Source organism: Erpetoichthys calabaricus, chromosome 5 (genome assembly GCF_900747795.2).
Source record: "Erpetoichthys calabaricus chromosome 5, fErpCal1.3, whole genome shotgun sequence".
NCBI classification, from domain to species: Eukaryota; Metazoa; Chordata; class Cladistia; order Polypteriformes; family Polypteridae; genus Erpetoichthys; species Erpetoichthys calabaricus.
The window spans coordinates 22,944,351-22,960,884 of record NC_041398.2 but is presented as its reverse complement, the minus strand read 5'-3'; the positions used below and the strand labels follow the sequence as shown (position 1 = coordinate 22,960,884).

The 16,534-nt window shown below is 40.1% G+C and overlaps 1 protein-coding gene, 1 long non-coding RNA gene, 2 other non-coding genes and 1 pseudogene across 4 annotated transcripts in view; 2 read left to right on the top strand and 3 right to left on the bottom strand.

The window, feature by feature from the left end:
• The window catches only part of LOC127527749 (zinc finger CCHC domain-containing protein 3), a 227,314-nt gene that overhangs the window by 56,006 nt on the left and 154,774 nt on the right, over positions 1-16,534 (bottom strand). The gene's annotated exons all lie outside the window — the stretch shown is intronic.
• Positions 576-694, bottom strand: LOC114643221 (5S ribosomal RNA). The gene has a single exon (XR_003714723.1). It is a non-coding gene; the product is annotated as a 5S ribosomal RNA (ribosomal RNA).
• On the bottom strand, positions 1,980-2,098 carry LOC127528082 (5S ribosomal RNA). Its single transcript, XR_007935226.1, has one exon. It is a non-coding gene; the product is annotated as a 5S ribosomal RNA (ribosomal RNA).
• On the top strand, positions 9,744-9,881 carry LOC114643200 (uncharacterized; annotated as a pseudogene).
• LOC127527792 (uncharacterized) lies at positions 14,029-15,183 on the top strand. The gene is made up of 3 exons (XR_007934917.1): positions 14,029-14,212; positions 14,324-14,465; positions 15,003-15,183. It is a non-coding gene; the product is annotated as an uncharacterized LOC127527792 (long non-coding RNA).

The window sequence follows — 16,534 nt, the reverse complement described above, 5'->3', positions numbered from 1 at the left end:
CAGCAGAAGTGGGACATCAAAGTGATAGTAATACTAATAATACATTTTATTTATATAGCGCCTTTCCCATGAGCAAGGTACTTAAACCTGTGATAAATACAGAAGATCCTAAAGATTATTTATTTATTTAAAGGAACACCCCCCCCCTAAAAATAATGATAAAAAAATATTAATTTTAATTGATTAATTAATTAATTAATTAATTAATAATTTAGTTATTGAATTTATATAAAGGAAACTCCCCCCATAAAAAAAAAAAATGATAAGAAATTGATTGATTATTTATTTATTTATTTCTACCTACCCACATGTGTACCATTACTGCATTATTAATATTTTTAAGTTCTCTCACCTCCTTTGACAGCAGCATGGAACAGTGAGTGATGTGAAGAGAATAAAGTGGAGAGAAGTGGAACTGAGTGCACTTTCTTTCTTTCATCCATCCATCCTTTTTGTGCAACTTTACTTATTTCAAGCTGCTTTACTTGCTGCCAAGTGCCAGCTTTCTGACACGGGTGAAAGGAGGAAAAGAAAAAGACAGCGAAAAGGGTGACCCCTGCTGGCAGAAAGGCAAAAGCTTACAGCACCCGGTATTCCCAGGCGGTCTCCCATCCAAGTACTAACCGAGCCCGACCCTGCTTAGCTTCCGAGATCGGACGAGATCGGGCGTATTCAAGGTGGTATGGCCGTAAACGAAAGCGGCAAGTTTTTCTCTCCCCATATAGGCAAGGTTGGAAGCCCTCTTTACTAAACGACAGCCCAATGTTTTTTTTTTTTTCTGTTTTATTTCTCCCCTATCTTTCTTCCATTTTTATTCTTTCTTTTGAAATTTTCAGAATGATTTTTGAATTTGAATGTTCTTTATCCTTTATGCTGGACCCCTTCTGTCGGCTCTCTCGCTGTCGCCGACCAAATCCCGCCACCCACGTTTATGTATAGATAGATAGATAGATAGATACATAGAGAGATAGAACGTGAGGCATCTTCCAGAAACAGCCGGCAACCTCGTGTCCATCCTAACGTGGAATCCCACAGTGGCATCAAAGGGCAAGCACCGGCTGTCATCTCGGACGGGTATGCTGCGCTGTCCCGCATCTCCCTTCCCCGAAGGTGCTTTGCTGCTGTGCGCAAGCGCCCACGCCGAGGGGTTCTCTATCTCTCTCTCTCTCTCTCTCTCGATCTCTCTCTCTCTCTCTACGGAAAGCAGGGTCGCCTTCCTCTTTCGCAGGTTTTCCTCCAGCCGCATGTCCACGCTGTTGGGCGGCTGTTTCTCATTCAGCGTCCCACCCAGTGTCCCCTGATAACTTTGGTTCAAAAGACAGACTGAAAAAGCTTTTTATCTTTTCGTTGTGGAGTGGAAACTGGTTGTTTGGGTGAAAATGAAGCAGGAGCCAATGAGACAACAGCAGAAGTGGGACATCAAAGTGATAGTAATACTAATAATACATTGTATTTATATAGCGCCTTTCCCATGAGCAAGGTACTTAAACCTGTGATAAATACAGAAGATCCTAAAGATTATTTATTTATTTAAAGGAACACCCCCCCCCTAAAAATAATGATAAAAAAATATTAATTTTAATTGATTAATTAATTAATTAATTAATTAATAATTTAGTTATTGAATTTATATAAAGGAAACTCCCCCCATAAAAAAAAAAAAATGATAAGAAATTGATTGATTATTTATTTATTTATTTCTACCTACCCACATGTGTACCATTACTGCATTATTAATATTTTTAAGTTCTCTCACCTCCTTTGACAGCAGCATGGAACAGTGAGTGATGTGAAGAGAATAAAGTGGAGAGAAGTGGAACTGAGTGCACTTTCTTTCTTTCATCCATCCATCCTTTTTGTGCAACTTTACTTATTTCAAGCTGCTTTACTTGCTGCCAAGTGCCAGCTTTCTGACACGGGTGAAAGGAGGAAAAGAAAAAGACAGCGAAAAGGGTGACCCCTGCTGGCAGAAAGGCAAAAGCTTACAGCACCCGGTATTCCCAGGCGGTCTCCCATCCAAGTACTAACCGAGCCCGACCCTGCTTAGCTTCCGAGATCGGACGAGATCGGGCGTATTCAAGGTGGTATGGCCGTAAACGAAAGCGGCAAGTTTTTCTCTCCCCATATAGGCAAGGTTGGAAGCCCTCTTTACTAAACGACAGCCCAATGTTTTTTTTTTTTTCTGTTTTATTTCTCCCCTATCTTTCTTCCATTTTTATTCTTTCTTTTGAAATTTTCAGAATGATTTTTGAATTTGAATGTTCTTTATCCTTTATGCTGGACCCCTTCTGTCGGCTCTCTCGCTGTCGCCGACCAAATCCCGCCACCCACGTTTATGTATAGATAGATAGATAGATACATAGAGAGATAGAACGTGAGGCATCTTCCAGAAACAGCCGGCAACCTCGTGTCCATCCTAACGTGGAATCCCACAGTGGCATCAAAGGGCAAGCACCGGCTCTCGTCTCGGACGGGTACGCAGCGCTGCCCCGCATCTCCCTTCCCCGAAGGTGCTTTGCTGCTGTGCGCGAGCGCCCACGCCGAGGGGTTCTCTATCTCTCTCTCTCTCTCTCTCTCTACGGAAAGCAGGGTCGCCTTCCTCTTTCGCAGCTTTGCCTCCAGCCGCCTGTCCACGCTGTTGGGCGGCTGTTTCTCATTCAGCGTCCCGCCCAGTGTCTACCCCTTCTGTTTCTCTTCCAGCCAATAAGCTCCAGAGATGGGTGGCTGGTTTGCATAAGAGCGAAGTGCACCTCGGGTTCTTCTGCCGAAACCTGTCTAATCAAGGAGGTGAGGTCGGTGCAACCCCATCATCCGGGTCACGGAGCACAGGGGCGTCAGGCCAGCTGCTCGCTCGTGCGCATGCGTGCTCTGGAGGCCGATGGAGCCCGAAGCAGGCCGAAGGAGCCCGAAGGACCACGAAGGTTCGAGGACGGCGGGGCACGTCGCCCGCCGGCGAGCGATGAAGCCGCGGAAGAGGGAGGTTGAGCGACGGGCTGTACAACTCATACTTACCTGGCAGGGGAGATACCTTTGGTTCTTCGCTGTCAGGTGTAGGGAGCGCCCCACGGCCTTGGATCCAGAGCTGGGTAGGTTGGCTTGTCCACCACCCTGTTTTTCTGTTTCCCTTGGTGCGCGGCGAATTCAATTTTTAGGAGAAGGATGGCGGAAATGGTGTTACTTGGTGGTTCCAACAGAAGAATGGGATCGGAGAGAGAAGATGGATCGGAAGTTGGAAGAGGAGGAGGAAGACCAGCATCACGGATTCCAATTGATGGGAGAGAGAGGAGGAACGTGGTTCGTTTTGAGCTGAAGGAAGAACAAATGGAGAGAAAAGAGTTCAGTATTGAGGTTTTGCAGAAGACTTTAAAGTTCATCCCTGGTGAGATTGATTTTCTATTTGCCTTTCCAGGAAAAACTACTTTTGAAGTGGTTTTTAAGACAAGATATTTGTATGACAAATGTGTGCGAACAGTAGAGAGGGAGAAAGAGGTGAACTTGATTTTGGATAAATTTTTGATCGTCCCATTGAGTGATAGACTTGACAAAAAAGTAAATGTTATCATGTATACAGAAAAAGTTAAAATTCAAGATATTTCCACGTGGTTATTGCAGTATTGTGATGTCAAGAGTAGTATGCAGATGACTGATGATGACGGTATTAAGAATGGGCTGTATAAATTTGATATAATTTTGAAGAAAGAGAGGGACACAGATCGGGTGATACACCTGCCCCCCGTTATACAGATAGGAGCAGTGAGAGGACATGTGTTCTATCCTGGCCAGCCTCAAGTGTGTAGGAGGTGTGGTAAGGAGGGTCACAAGGTTTTGGAATGCATAGTAGTAAAATGTCGGAACTGTAAAGAAGAAGGACATAGCACCAGGGAATGTAGAAAACAAATAATCTGCAATTTATGTGGACAGGAGGCACATGCCTTTAAGGACTGCCCTGTCTCATATGCGAATATTGTTAAAGTAAATAAGACTGATAAAGTCATAGCACTGTTGGATGAAGAATCAGAAGAGGAGATGGAAGGGGAAGAAAGGCAGAGAGAGGAAAAACTAGGAGGTGAAAGGAGAACAAATGGTAAAGAAGATCCAGAACCGACAACCGGAAAGATGGAGGAAGAAAAAGAAGAGGTAAAGAGTTGTGGAGAGAGTGATGTGTGGAATTTTATGGAAGACAAGACAGAAAAAGACAGTGCTGAAAGCAGGATTGACCAGTATTCGCAGGATATACTCTTCCACACGGAAGAAATAATGGAAATATTGAGTGGCACTGCAAGTGTATGCCAATCACCGGCAAAAGCGATGGTAGAAAATATAGTGCAGGAGAAGATGAGAGAAGAAATGGGGGAAATGAAAATCAACCCCACGTTACAACGGAAACGGGGCCCTGACTTACTATCTCCAGGAAATTCTGGAAAGGTGGAAGAAATGGAGAAAATATGCCAAGAATGGGGAACAACACCATCCTTTTTAGAAACTAAAGATATGGAAGGGTTCCTGTCCACAACAGGAATGAAGGGAGTAGAGGAGTGGAAAGTAGAGAGAAAAGGCACAAAAAAAGCCAAGAAAAATGCAGCGGGAGTAAATAAGGGGAGAATAGAAGGGGAGGTAGAAAAAAACACTGGGAAGAAAAAATGAAATTGAAAATAGTAACAATTAATGTCAGAAGTATCCAGAGGAAAGAGAGGAGAAGAATTGTTTTTTCTTTTCTGAAAGATATTTCGGCAGATGTTTTTTGTTTACAAGAATGTAGTTTACCGGGCGAGAAATCGTATGAAAAGTATGCGAAGGATTGGAAAGAAGGTAACTCAGTATTTTCAGGAACGAATGAAAATAAAAGTGCAGGAATAGGGGTATTAATAAAGAATAAGGAGATAGAAATAAAAGGATCTGAAGAAATTATAAAAGGGAGATTAATGAAAGTAAAACTAGTAAAAGGAAATAATACTATGAATATGATAAATGTATACGCACCAGCAACGCCAGTCCAGAGAATGGAAATGTTAAGATGCTTAGAAATCACAATGGCAAATGAAAAAAACCTAATTGTTGTTGGTGATTTTAATTGTTCAACTGAACAAAAAAATAAAGAACAGGTGGTGTTTAACAAATAGCATGTTGGTGGAAAGGTGTATTAAGGTTTGGCGGGAGAAAAGGGAGTCAGAAGTGGTGTTAATAGATATGACAATGCGGTCTCTAGCACAGCGAGAGACAAAATCTATTACTGTCGCCATGCTATCTGAAAAAATAAGAATTGAAGTCATTCAACAATGGTTAGGAAGATTTTGTAGAGTGGAGAGAGGGATAGCAGGAAGGGACGAGAACGGAATTAAAACAGGGTATTACAACTTTCAGATAAAGTTGAAAGTTAGTGAGGAAGGAGACCTCAAACACCTACCACCAACTATACAAATTGGTGCTATAAGACGGATAATCTTCTATAGTGGTCAACCGAAAATGTGCAGAAAATGCGAGCAGGAAGGGAACGTAGCGGCTGACTGTAAACAAGAGAAATGTAAGAATTGTGGAGAGTTGGGTCACCTGACGAGGAATTGTCGAGAAAAAATAATGTGTCACCTGTGTGGGGAAAAAACCCACAGCTTTAGAAGTTGCCCGTTATCATACGCAAACAAGTGTAAAAACGTTGAGACAGTTAGTGTCCAATTAAGAAGAGAGGAAGACGAGGAGGAAGAAGAAGAGGAAGTGAAGACGAAGGGGGGAATAGTGTTGTGCTGTTTCAAACCCCCATTGGAAGTAATGGAAAGCTTAAAGGCCTAATAGAAGGTAGTGAGGTTCCAAGAGAGAATCAGACTGTGGAAGAGATAAATAAGAAGGAAGATGAAGAGAAAGTCTCCTCCCTAGGTAGCAGAGAACAAAAGATGCAAGACAGTTTGGGGAACATCCAGTTGGAACTAGAGGAGATGACCAACATATTATTAAGCTCACCCTTAATACCTACAATAGATAATGACAATGCAGGGATTAGGGACTGGTACCAAATAGTCCAGGAAAGCAATGAACAAGCTGAGAGAAAGGATAGCGAAGAGGTAACGGCCAACCCAAAGGCGACCTTCCTCAGGAAAGAATCGGTCGAAGCCTTCTCCAAAATCACCCTGATGAAGGAGCAAAATAAAAAGAGAACACGCACTCAAGAGCGACAGAAAGAAAAAGAAGAGGCCAGAAGAAGAAGAAGAAAGAAAGAAGGCAACTAAATAATCAAAACCCCATGAGGATCGCTTCAATTAATGTTAGAAGCATCAAGAGGGGAAGTAAAAGGGAAATTGTGTTTAGAGCCCTTCAAGAGACAGAAGCTGACATCATCTGTATTCAAGAATGTGGCCTCCCCTTTCAGAGGTCCTATTCAAAACTCGAAGAAGGGTGGAAAGGAGGGGAAGCTTTTTTTTCTGGCTCAAATGAGAATAAGAGTGCGGGAATAGGGTTTTTAATTAAAAACAAAAACATTGAAGTAGAAAGGTTTGAGATTATTCTCCAGGGAAGAATACCTACACTAACTGTTAAAGTAGATGGAGGAAAGCACAATATTGTAAATATATATGCACCTCCACAAACCAACGAGAGAATGGAAGTCTTTCAGAAGTTAAGGGCAGAATTACAAGGAATGGAAGATGTCATAATAGCTGGGGACTTCAACTGCCGAATAGAATCCAAAAGGAAAAGATCCTTGGATAAAACATCCAGGTTCCTAATCAACATGATGAAAGACTTCCAAATAAAAAATAACTATAGAGAGATTGAAAAGGACACGGAAGGATACACATGGAGAGCGGAAGGGGGGAACCGGAGATCAAGAATCGACTACATTTTAAGTAGCACGAGATATAGAACTAAAAGTTTTCTAATTAAACCGACATGTTTTTCTGACCATAACATTATTTTATCAGAATGTGAGGGAAAAATCAGGGACAATAGAGGGAAAGGGTTTTGGAAACTAAACGCGCTATTACTAGAAGACAAGGAAATTAGAACCGATTTTGAATACAAATACAAACAATGGGAAACCCTAAAAGAAGGGTGTAGGACAAGAGGAGAATGGTGGGACATCATTAAATTTAGGGCCAAGCTATTCTTTCAAAGGAAAGGAAAGGAAAAAAGTAAGAGGGAGAAGGAACATTTAGTGGTACTACAAGAAGAACTGGAGGAAGCATATAGGCTGGAAAATGAAGGGACAGGGACCGAGAGACAAGTGGATCAGATAAAGTCAGAGATGATGGACATCTACAAAAGAAAGGAAGAGAAACTGAAGTTCCAAAGTAGGGTCTAGTACTTAGAGGACGAGAAGTGTACACAACTCTTCTTTAAAAAAATAAAACAAAGAACGAAAAACAGCAACATCGATTTCCTGAAAGACGAAGAAGGGAATCTACAAACAGAAGAAACAAAAAAACAGCAGATTGTAGAAACCTTCTTTGGAGAGCTATACAGCTTCAAAAATAGGGAAATCCAAAAAGAAGAAGTACTTAATGAGATCGACCGGAAGATCACACAACAACAACGGAAAGAAATGGTAGAGGAGTTCAAAATGAGCGAACTCGAAAAAGCAGTGAAGACCATGAAGAAGAACAAGACACTGGGCTCAGACGGCTTAACGGCAGATTTTTATACCACCTTCTGACATTTAATTAGAGAAGATATATTGGAGATCTTTCAAGAAATATTAAGAGGAGAAGAGGGCCCGAAATCATGGAAGAATGGAATCATCATCCTGATCCCAAAAGATGGGGACAAATCAGAAATCACCAACTGGAGGCCGATAACCCTGTTATGCCAGGACTACAAATTGCTAACTAAGGTCCTAGCAAATAGTTTTAGGGAAGTCCTGGGTGACATTATTCAAGAAGACCAGGTGTGTGCAGTTCCTAGACGGTCCATAAGTGACATTTTGATTTTAGTTAGAGACATTTTAGAGTACGCAAAAGAGTGGAATTTATTTGTAGGACTTTTAAATATTGATATGGAGAACGCTTTTGATTCCATTAATCATGAATTTTTGTGGGAAACCCTGGAAAGATTTGAAATACCCAAACATATCATAAAGGTGATCCAGAAATGCTACCAAGGGATAACAAGTAAAGTATTGATAAACGGGCATTTAGCAAAGGAGATTAAGATTGTAAGAGGCGTACGACAAGGATGCCCACTTTCCGCAATTTATTTGTCCTCGCAATCGAAGGCCTGGCAGCAATGATCAGGAAAAATCAAGACATCAAGGGGATAGAAATCCCCGGAAGTGAAGAAAAAGAAGCCAAATGTAGAATGTACATGGACGACATAACAATCGTCGCAAGAGAAGGAGTATCAGTAGATAGCGCACTACAAACAACGGAGCGATTTTGCAAAGCTGCTGGTACAAAAATAAACTGGAAGAAAACAGAGTGTCGTGTTCAAGGGAAATGGTCAGAGGATACAAATCCCAAAATAAAAACCCATAGAAAACCAATAAAGATATTAGGAATCTGGTTTGGGAGTAAGAAGGAAGGGGAAAAAGATTGGAAGAGAACATGCAGATACGTCAATCAAACAACGGGGATGTGGAAATTGAGGAACCTAAGCTATGAGGAGAAAATCCTCCTCCTCAAGTCAATTATCCTGCCAAAATTGATTTTTTGGGCAACAATATATTTACCAAGGAGAGAGATCCTCAAAAAGATTGAAAGACAATGTTTTTATTTCTTCTGGGGATCAAAATGGGAAAGATTAAAAAGAGAAACCCTAGTGAAAACGAAAATGAAAGGAGGGATTTTCCCGATTTACAAAATCTTCTGAAACTCCGGTACACATTTGCGTATATTAAACTAATTAGAGAAAGGAGTGGGAAGGTCGCGGATATGGCCAGATACATGATGGGAGGGGTGCTAAGGAAATATAATTTATGTAAAACTACCAACAAAAGACCGTATGCTTTTAACACCGCCAAAATTTACAAACCCATAATTAATTGTTTAGAAAATAACAACTTTGGAAAAGAAGGAGGGAAAGAAAAAACTGGAGATTAGTCATGAAAACAGCAAAGGACAAGAAATCGGCCACATGGCTTAAAGAAACATCTAAAATAGAATCTGAAAAAATATGGGACATTATATCAAGTAATTATCTCTCAAATAATTTGAAGGACATAGCATGGCAGGCCGTACACGATATTCTCCAGACAAATAACAATTTGTTCAAAAGGAAATCAGTGAAAAACATAAAATGTCCTTACCCACAATGTAAAGAAACTGAAATTGCCAAGCATGTACTATACGAATGTAAGAAGGCACAATTAGTGTGGAATAAAGTAAGGACAGAAAAAACAGTGGAAGGGCACACTGACAAAGAAATAGTAATGTTTGGCAGGTCAAAAAAACAAAATGTGAGTAGGGAAAAATGGGTCAGAATAAATTATATAAAAGAGGCGATCTGGGTCAGAAGACAGATATATACAAAGATAGAGAAACTTCTCCCCATTGTAAGTGTTTTACAGATGGCCAAAGAAAAAATAGAACTCCTCGAATCAAGGACCTGAAAAGGAAGACCACCCCTGGGTTAAAGTAAGTGTGAATAAAACTTTTAAATTGTTTATGTGTTGTTTTTATTGGGTTGAAATGTTTTATGAATGAATCACAAAATCGAAAATTCCAAAGGGAAGCCATGGAACAGTCATGGAGTTCACATGGAAACCGGGACAGAAAAAAGTAACTAATTTGTTTTAATTGAATAAAGCGATTAGCACCAAAAAAAAAAAAAAAAGGTGGTTCTCCCAGGGCGAGGCTCATCCATTGCACTCCGGGTGTGCTGACCCCTGCGATTTCCCCAAATGCGGGAAACTCGACTGCATAATTTGTGGTAGTGGGGGACTGCGTTCGCGCTCTCCCCTGATAACTTTGGTTCAAAAGACAGACTGAAAAAGCTTTTCGTTGTGGAGTGGAAACTGGTTATTTGGGTGACTGTGAAGCAGGAGCCAATGAGACAACTGCAGAAGTGGGAGATCAAAGTGATAAAACTAATAATAATAATAATACATACATTTTATTTATATAGCACCTTTCCCATGAGCAAGGTACTTAAACCTGTTATAAATACAGAAGTTCCTAAAGATTGATTGATTATTTAAAGGAATGCCCCCTAAAAATAATGATAAAAAAATATTAATTTTAATTAATTAATTAATTTATTTATTGAATTTATATAAAGGAAACTCCCCCTTATAAAAATAATAATAAAAAATATTAATTAATTAATTTATTTATTTATTTCTACCTACCCACATGTGTACCATTACTGCATTATTAATATTTTTAAGTTCTCTCACCTCCTTTGACAGCAGAATGGAACAGCGAGTGATGTGAAGAGAATAAAGTAGAGAGAAGTGGAACTGAGTGCACTTTCTTTCTTTCTTTCTTTCTTTCTTTCTTTCTTTCTTTCTTTCTTTCTTTCTTTCATCCATCCTTTTTGTGCAACTTTACTGATTTCAAGCTGCTTTACTTGCTGCCAAGTGGCAACTTTCTGACACGGGTGAAAGGAGGAAAAGAAAAAGACAAGGACAAGGGTGACCCCTGCTGGCAGAAATGCAAAAGCTTACAGCACTCGGTATTCCCAGGCGGTCTCCCATCTGCTTAGCTTTCGAGATCGGACGAGACCGGGCGTATTCAAGGTGGTATGGCCGTAAATGAGAAGGGCAAGTTTTTCTTTCCCCATATAGGCAAGGTTGGAAGCCCTCTTTACTAAACAACAGCCCAATGTTTTGTTTTTTTTTATTTGCGTTTTTTTCTCCCCTATTTTTCTTCCATTTTTATTCTTTCTTTTGAAATTTTCGGAATGACTTTTGAATTTCAATGTTCTTTATCCTTTATGCTGGTCCCCTTCTGTCGGCTCTCTCGCTGTCGCCGACCCAATCCCGCCACCCCCGTGTATAGATAGATAGATCACGTCCAGCTGTTCAGATGGGCATAGACCCAGATTATATGGAAAAAGTCATCAAGAACTTCAAATGACTTTGTTGAACAGTCATTTTATCTAAAGATCTTCAATATACATTGTTCTCCTCTCTTGCTAAATGAATCTTTTTCTTTTTTACATTTAAGATGTCTCACTTAAAGGTTTTTCGATGTTGTATCTGTCCTAGTGTCTATATAAATACAGGAAAATTCATTTCTGTATTACATCTGCATGAAGAAGGGACCCGAGTTGCCTTGAAAGTTTGCATATTGTAATCTTTTTAGTTAGGGGGTCATTTTGCTTGACTTCTCACTAAATCCACAATGGCTAACATGGAACATCACCCTAGTACTACTGATTGAAGAATTTATTATGTTATGATTTGGCTTCTTTTAATGGCTGTTTAGTCCATGCCAAACATTTTTGTGTTTTGTGATAGTGTTTTACATCAACCGATGGGATTCAAAGAAGCTCTAAAAATTGAAAAAGGGATGAAGCTATAATTAAATTTTACAGTTCATACACTCCATATACATGTTTTAAATTTTGTTTTTATTTTTGCTTATTTACCGTTTCTTCATTCCTGCTTATTTGACTGTTACTAAATGTAAAATAACAGATTGAATTTTGTTGGCATGCATTTCTTTTTGTTTGTTTTAACTTATGTAATTTTATTTTTTCCAGACAAGCTCATTTATCGTTGTAATTTGGGATGCAAAGAGAGAGCGCACTATCACTGCTTTAAATGCACTGTCACAGTTCTACAAAGGACTGGATTTTTAGCACATTTACAAAGATGTGTTCCAAAGGAAGGACCACCCCCACTCACCCCTTCAGTGTCCTCTCCCTCAAGTCTGCTGTTATTTGCCTCGACCCCACACGCTTTAGCATTAGTTACAACCCAGCAAACACCAATACCTGCCTTAACCCTAGGTGAATCAGGAATTTCCAATACCCAGCCAATAAAAGAACATGCATCATATCTTCAGAAATCCACACTTGACTTCACCAAGAATACATCAACAATACTGTCACCTATGCAAGAGTCATTACTTGCCACAAGCCAGCAAAGAAAGTTTACCTCTGCCCCAGAAGAACCATTACTTGCTGTGGCACAGCGGATGCCAATGTTTACTTCATCCCTGGAAAAATCTGTACTTGCTGTGACCCACCAAACATCAAACTCTGTTTCACCCCTGCAAGAGTCCACACCCTCCTCAGCTAAGCCAATTTTGACTACACAGACTAATTGAAGAAAAGTTATAGTGCAGTGTCCTCATTGCAAGTTAGCTATGTCCACTTCAGATGATATAACATTATCACATCATTTAGAAAGCCATTGTATTGATCCTAGATGTGGCATTTATGCAGTTCGCAAAGCTTTCAGGGGCCCCCATTTCCTATTCATGTAAAGAAGAAAACTTGGGGTTTGATGCAAGACACTGTATGTGAGCTTGAGGAATGTGCAGTAAATCAGGAGATTGCAGTTAGGAGTGGACTTGTGGCATTTCATTGCATTAATTTACGCTCACTGGACTACTGCAAAATGTGTTCACCAAGGATTCACTTGCAAAAAGAGGTTTTGACTGAAATGGTGCAGGCAAAATGGTTTGAGGAGGCCAAAAAAACATTATGTGAGAAATTATACCAGGAATCTATTGATGAACGTACACCTCTTACAGTCTTGGTTGACACTGGAGAGACCTCCAAGCACTTTGTTTCTGTTTTTGATACAAAACAATCATATTTCAATAAGGTTGGAAGGGTGCTTGTCACATATGATAGCAAACAAAACACATGGCACTGTCCATGTACAGGTGCCAAGCTGTCTTGTTTACACAAATATATTTCGAAATGGTATTTATTTCAAACTAATAGAGACCTTTTTAGGACTTTGCCATGTAAAGACAGGACTGTGGAGGAATATGTTGAGGAAGAAGAGCATCTAAATCAAGCAAAAGTGTACCCACCTGAGAGAAATGTTTTGAAGCGAATGTTGAAGTACATTTTTGCCCAGAAGAAGATGCCAGCCACTCTACCTGAACATTTGAGAGATGCAGCGCATCACAAATTTCCAAAAATCTTCATGGCACAGGAAAACCTTTGCATGGAGTGTGAAGGCCATATTAATTTAAGTGAGCCAGTATTGATCACAAAAGTAGCAAAAATCATTACATTGACCAGAGTCTTTGAAGGGGAGTTCAGACTTTATTTCTTGTTTGTCTTGAAATTTCTTAAAGTTACATTTGAGTAATAAGCAATCTAACCTCTCCCCCACGTAGGTGTACCAACCTTTTACAAACACTGTCCATCTTGTCGAATGATGTACCGTTATCAGGAGTGGGAACAAGGAGTTCATAATTACGATGACCATATCATTCTTGGCTTACATTTTTGCTTGTATTTAAGGGCCTCACTTCAGGTATCAAGTCCTTGCTGGTGTACTTTTTGCAGGGTGGGGTTTTTTTATTTTTCCTTTTGTTTAAGGTAGGAGCAGAAGAGCAGATGTCTAATTAGTGTACTTTATATGTTCCTTGTAGACACACAATGCTTTGAGCCGGGTGTTTGAGGCCATGGAGAAAGCCAGTGGATTCACACTCCCAAATCATAACCGGCTCCTTCACGCATACCTGCATTTTGAGGCACTTACTGCTCATGAGTATGGGTTCTCATGTGTTAAATGTGGGCATAATCCCGTTACAATGGATCTCCACAAAAAAGGAGTTTTTAGCATGCCAGGCAAGTACATTAAATTTCTAGTTCAGATTACTTAAGTGTGATCCTTATAAAAAACTTGTTTCTTTTTTTTTTCTTGATGTAATAGTGGTAATTTAATTCAATATCTTATATCTGATTTAACTGCATTAAATTTTTAGTTAGTGACATCCAAGAGCCTCCTGAGGACTACAGAGGAGAAGTCAATATTGTGGAATTTTGGGATTCTGTCTGCTTTGAGATGATTTCCCATGGGTTTTCCCACGGTAAGTTTATTTATTTATTTTTTTTAATTTAATTTATTTTTCTTCTTAAGTGTAATTCTGATGACAAACAGCTTGGCTTGTATTTCTTGTTACTTTCAGGCACAAGAGAAAACCAACTTGTAGTCCATCCTTGTTTTGAATTCTGGGCTCCTTGGATTGGCCCCCACACCAGAAAGTCTAGCATTGTGTTAAACACTGAATGTGAAAAGTTGCACCACCCAAAACCTGCTGAATATGCTGATGTTGCTGTAATAGAGGACAGACTTTTAAATGAAGTCATGAAGTTGAAGGTTAGAGCAGTTCAACCTTTTTCTTTCTGTAATACTTGTAGTAATAATTTATAATGTCTTATGGACTGCAGTGGCATTGGATGAGTTAATCCTCCGTTTCGAATTTTTAAGGTTGATGCTGTGAAGCAGCTGTGTAAGGAGAGTGGTTTGGACAGTACAGGCTCCAAAACAGACCTAATTCTCCAACTGCATGAGGAAATTAGGAACAGACGCATGTATGATAAAATATTTGAAAAAATATGGGGAGCTTCAGGTATGTTTCTTTTGGATATACATATAATTCCCTACATTTTATCTGTAACATATCATAGTACGGGATGATGTTATCCTAATTTTTTTTTCCCCTGTCACTTTCTGACCTTTGTTAAAAATGTATGAAATGACTTGCTTGAATAAATGGGCATGTAAAGTGTTTTAAATATTTGTTGCTGGAAGATTGTTGAAAAATATACAGATGCAACATGTTGGGTTCATCAATGACTGAAATGGCCAAAAAAGTAAAAAAACGTTGATGGCTGTTTTAGTTATTGCATAAATAATGCAAATGTCTACAGAAAAAAAACATTCATTATTCTTAATATTTGTATAGTGTGAACCTGTTCTTCTAAGTTTAATGGTCCTCTTGACCCTCCCTGAAAATGGTGCAAGCTGTCTGGCTGAAAGATTCTGTGTTTCCTTTTTAAGACATTTCAAAAACAAATGTATACATAGTTTAAATATTTTGATTATGTGTTCACAATTTGTCATGGATTCACGTTTGCATCAACTTACGTACATTTGCCTTGTTTAGGTGGTTGGGCAGTAATAATGTGCCCATGTGCCCATGTGGTATCATCTACAGTGTGAAGTTTTGTCTGCGAACAGAAAGCCCAAGAGACTATATGGAACTGCTTTTATCTTGGAAATACATGCCCAATATCATAGTTTATGATTTTGCTAGAGGTTTAGCAACACATGGTAATCTCCGAGAACCAGAGAAATTGCCCTTCAGTCCTCATGAGGGAAGACTCATGGAGCCATCAGCAAACAACATAAAACTGGCAAAGGAAAAGAAACTGTTAGTCAGTCTCCCTTGGCTTCAGGAAAGAAAGAAGAATCCAGATGTTGACGGTCATCCAGTCATTGGCTCTGCGGAGCATTATGTCCTATATGACACTTTGCATGAAGCCAACACAAAAGAAGACCGGGATATGCTCCACAGAATCAACCTGGTACCATAGTTTGTTGGCCACTTGAATAGCCAAGTCGCAGAACAATTCTTTTCCAAAATGGCAAAGAACAATTATTTTGTAAACATGATGTCTCCAACAACCCAGATTTTTATCATATGTTCCATTATACACCATGAGAATGAACAGAAGAATAAAGGCCTCATTGACAGGGTCCAAAAAGGACTGGGGCAAAACAAGTTTTATTTTTCTGCACATGGGCAACTATCCATCCATCCATCCATTTTCCAACCCGCTGAATCCGAACACTGGGTCACAGGGGTCTGCTGGAGCCAATCCCAGCCAACACAGGGCAGAAGGCAGGGAACGAATCCTGGGCAGGGTGCCAACCCACCGCAGGACACACACAAACACACCCACACACCAAGCACACACTAGGGCCAATTTAGAATCGCCAATCCACCTAACCTTCATGTCTTTGGACTGTGGGAGGAAACCCACGCAGACATGCGGAGAACATACAAACTCCACGCAGGGAGGACCCGGGAAGTGAACCGGGGTCTCCTAACTGTGAGGCAGCAGCGCTACCACTGCGCCACCGTGCCGCCCATGGGCAACTAACAATAGGTAAATTTAAGCTCTTTTTGATTTTCGATGGGATGGGGGGATTCTGTTCTAAATTTTTGTGCACTTTCTTAGTTTATTTATTTATGTATGTATTTTTAAGGTGAGGGTGCAGTAGCAGCAACTCTTTCAGGACAAACAAGTGAGGTGCTTGACAACAGCCCTAGTGTAACACCTACCAGTATGCCAACAGGTTAGTACTAGGGGGACAAATTGCAGAATGAGGAGTTTTTGTAGTGATCCACAGAGTAATCCTCACAGTTTCAACTGTCTTCCAATGTGTCCACTTTTCCAAGAAAACACAACTGTTCAGACCAAAACCAGACAGCTTGCATAAGACAAATACTACATGTGACAGTCTGATGCATTTATTTGTGTGTGTCCACAGTGTAGGAGAGCAGGCTGGCTGTGTGGCTGCAGCAGGGCAGCTGACTGAAGAACCAAGTGGCTCAGGTTTTTGCAGCTGCAGAGATCAGCAGGGCCTACATGAGGACTCAACATGAAAAACTGTTAGAGTTCATAATAAAGG